The following is a 3,889-nucleotide window of genomic DNA, read 5'->3' as shown; positions in this document are numbered from 1 at the left end:
GATCGCGTAGTAGTTCATCAGTCAGCTCACCGAACTTGCATTTCTTTGCTTGTAGTCTTGCGGCCGTCAGAAACTCGGTGAAAGTCTCGCCCTCTTTCTGCTTCATTTGATTGAACCTGTACCGTTCGTAGGCATGGTTGACCTTCGGGTGGAAGTGCTCTTTGAACCGTTGCTTTACGATGTCCAGGTTTTTCTTGTCGTCTTCGCTCAGTGGGAGCGTTCGGAACACGTTCTGTGCGTCTGGGCCGATGACAGTCATGAAGTTCGCTACTTGAACTTCGGGAGGTTTCTTCTGTAACTGGATCGCCGTTGCGTACCATTCGTAGCTCTGAAGCCAGTCGTCCCAAACGTCTGGCGACTGCGAGGACAGATCAAGAGGCCTCGGCGTCTTTAGACCACCTTCCATAGTTTCGGAATCGGCGCTCACGTGCGTCGGCTTGTTTGTCTTGTTTTAATGGCGTCTTCTTCGCTCCGTCGCTCGAATCAGTGGCTGTATCGTTTCTGCTGAGGTTCTTCTTTCTTCTTCTTGGTAGATCCCGCTTCTGTCACCATGTCAGAAAACGATGTTTATTGATTCGATTAGTGAGCGGATTACATGTTGCTACGCTGGCTACGCCATGGCTGGATCTCGGCGTCTGTGTCTTTAGCTCGGCTTGGCTTTCTCGACAGTCCAGTGTCTTTTGCTTGGCTTGGCTTCCTTTACATGGTTCTTTTTCTTTTATGGCGTGAAATTTTCTTTCAAATTTTCATTTTCGGGCGATTTCCGATTTTTTTTTTTTGCGCCACGTTCCAGCTTTACTGTTTTTTTTTTTTAGTTATTTTAGAGTCGTATGATCAGGCACAAGAAAATAAATCGATTATTTTTGTCATGCATTAGAAACAAACATTCAATAGAAGCGGAAATATTTACATGACTTCTCACAAAATGAGTTCGGCGCAAGCATTAAGGCCCGTTCACACTCTTGCAAGTACGACCGAGAGTGACGAGACCTGTTGAAACCTCTTAAAATTTCTTAGGACGAGAGAACACACTGGCACGCTGGCACGCTGGAGCCATCTATGCGGTGATCCGGGAACTCCATTTCACAAGAGCGAAGGTTTTGCGGGATTTCCGAGGTCAAATGTTCGTAATACTTAAAAAAAAAGGCTCGTTTATAACTTTGACAAACCTTTTTCGAGTCAAGAAAGAAAGGATAATGCGCGAGAGAAATAGAAAATATGCCGGACCGCCAAGCAGTGTTGAACGGAACGGCGTTCCTGGAACGCATTCCTTTTAGGAGGAACGAAGGAACGCCGCCGTTCCATTTTACATCGGTGGAACTGGAACGGGAACTCGTTACATTTTTACTGGAACGGAAAGAGTAACGGCGTTCCTTTTATTCGTCCAACGGGGTAATTTTTATTTTATTTCTAAGAGGGAATTCTAAAAGTAAAATAACAATATTTTTTTACGAAGAGTAGGATCTCGTTGCCTTTTTGGTTACTTATCTTAGGATTTATTTTGTGTGGTGCTCACTTGGTAACAGTCGGCTGCAGGAAAGCTAGTGGACATCGATTCGTTTTTTCAGTGCACGAGACTGTGGTAGAAGAAGCAAAAACTTTTAGTCGAAAAAAGTAGCTGAGTTTCCAACTCAGCTACTTTCTTTGCTTCCACGAATCCTCATACACCCATCAATCTAAGACCGACTAAAGCCATCACTGAAATTACACGAAGAGACCTACAATTACAACGAAAGAACAGGTTACCAGAACATCCATGTATACCGAACATTGGTCACTGAAAAGATATTCTGCCCTTGTCCCGCGCCTTCAAACTCAACAGCGAATCCAACCTTCACAAAAAGGACTTGACTTGTAGTTTTCAAGACTGACCTTCCAAAAGCCCTGCATTCTTCTTCACTTGTTCGTCCTGCGGACAGCAACAATGAGAAGCAACTATTGTTACGTTCGAACAAGGAGCTTTGTTAGATTGAAACGTGTGAGGTTGTCGTGAAAGGCGCGTGCGATGTAGAGTAACAGTACATTTGGCTCGTCTGAATCACCACCACAAAACATGAATAGAGTTAAAAGCTGATATTTGTAAAGGTGAATATATCAACAAATGAAACCCCGCTTCCTCTTGTTTTCTTCTCCTGGTGCCCTTCCATCAAGACATTTAAATTCCTATGTTGTCATTTAATAAGATGAATAAAAAAAAACTCTCCCTGATTTGATTAAATATGGTAATCAGCAAATCACAAATGTAACGTATATGTAACGATACGTTCCATTTTTGTATCTGTAACGGGAAAAGGTAATGTCCTCACATTATGCGTAAGTTATGAGCAGCAATTTCCCTTAACTTGCTTCGTCTTTTCTTTTCCACTTTGCTTGCGTTGATGCCTTTCACAAACGAGTGAAGGAGGGTTGCAAGGCAAAAAGCCGATTACTTTTGACTGTAAGCGCAGCTGCATACGCCTCGCAACCGAGTTCCTTAGTATCTCTACTTCACTATGGCAAGGGTGTCCGAAATACTATGAGTGTGCAAGCTGTTTCTGCTGAAACACTCTGTGAACCAGTTTTCAAGCCTCTGTACATAGCAAAAGAAGGCATCAGTAGGGCAGGGGAGCCCTCCTTTGTCATGGTGCTCTGTAAGTGTGGATAAACCAGAGGTGATTTCCACCACTGAACCGGTCAATGCCTTCACACGAGGCTCTTTATTTTGCGGCATCCCACACTTTCGAGCGACATAGCCCGTGACATAGAAGGCAAGTTGTGAATCGCTCCATAGGCTGCGCTCGTCATAACCGAGCGCGGATGGCAGGATTGCCTCAGTTCCGGGCAAATATTCAGAATAAAGCAACTCATCACCTTTATCTCACAAACTGCCGACAGCAACACTCGCTTCTAACAGAGAACACACTGCAGATGGATCACTTTTTTCATAGCAAATAGTTTGCACTCAGCTATAAAACGACAGACAGTTCATGGTCATTAGGAACTGTGTGGGTGTCAGGTGTTACATTTTTTTTTTGTCGCGTCTCCCCTTGTTCTATCATTGCCTTACGACATTCGAATATATGCAGAATAAACGAATAACGAAATTTAATTATTTATTCAAAATATTCAGTTGCTAATTGTGTCAGCCAAATGTTTAACATTTGATTAATAATTGTGCAACACTTTAACAACTGTATCAGCATCCACACCGAACCGACTAAGCTATCAAAGGTCACCGATTAATCGGATAAAAATTCTTAGTTATGCACAGCCCAAATGCGGGTGTTTAATTTAACTATTACGTCTTGTAAACAAAACGTGAACAATTTAGAAGCTAAAAGTAGTTTTCTCGTCCTCAATTGTCTCCTACCAACAAGCATTTTGAAGTTATATTAGTAACTTTAATTTGCTTATAATTGAACGGAACATTCGCCCATATTTCAAGCGTAAAACAACTTTAATAAACGCTACGCAGCCTGTCATGCTGTACATCTGATAAACCGGAGACTTCGGAACAAAATGAAAGGGAACAACACACACACTGAGTGGCCAACATGTGTGTTGTCCCCTTTTTTGTTCCTAAGTCTCGGATTTACAAGATGTCTAAAGTTTGCCAGCTCGCCTTCATGTCCTCGGTTATTTCTAGCGTCATGCTCGTTGACACTGGGCAACCAGAAAACAGTGATTCCCCGTGCATCCAACTTCCGATCCTTCCCAAAAAAATTTCCTGGGCACGCCACTGACTGCACGCAAAAATTAACCTGACGACACCGACGCGACGCCGGGTCACTTCAGCGCTTCAGGAGAAGGGAACAGCAGCGCAACCAGCGGCTTCGGAGAAAACAACAGAGGCCGGCTCATCCGAAGCATGTGCGAGAGAGGGTGTGAGCCCGCTACCCTCATCTAGACC

At 43.6% G+C, this 3,889-nt stretch overlaps 1 pseudogene; it reads right to left on the bottom strand.

Moving 5' to 3' along the window:
- Nucleotides 1-2,302: 2,302 nt before the first annotated feature.
- On the bottom strand, nt 2,303-2,974 carry LOC115320182 (annotated as a pseudogene).
- Nucleotides 2,975-3,889: the final 915 nt, after the last annotated feature.

This window comes from Ixodes scapularis, unplaced genomic scaffold (genome assembly GCF_016920785.2).
Source record: "Ixodes scapularis isolate PalLabHiFi unplaced genomic scaffold, ASM1692078v2 PGA_scaffold9__187_contigs__length_104089568, whole genome shotgun sequence".
NCBI lineage: Eukaryota > Metazoa > Arthropoda > Arachnida > Ixodida > Ixodidae > Ixodes > Ixodes scapularis.
This window is presented reverse-complemented; position numbering and strand designations above follow the sequence as displayed.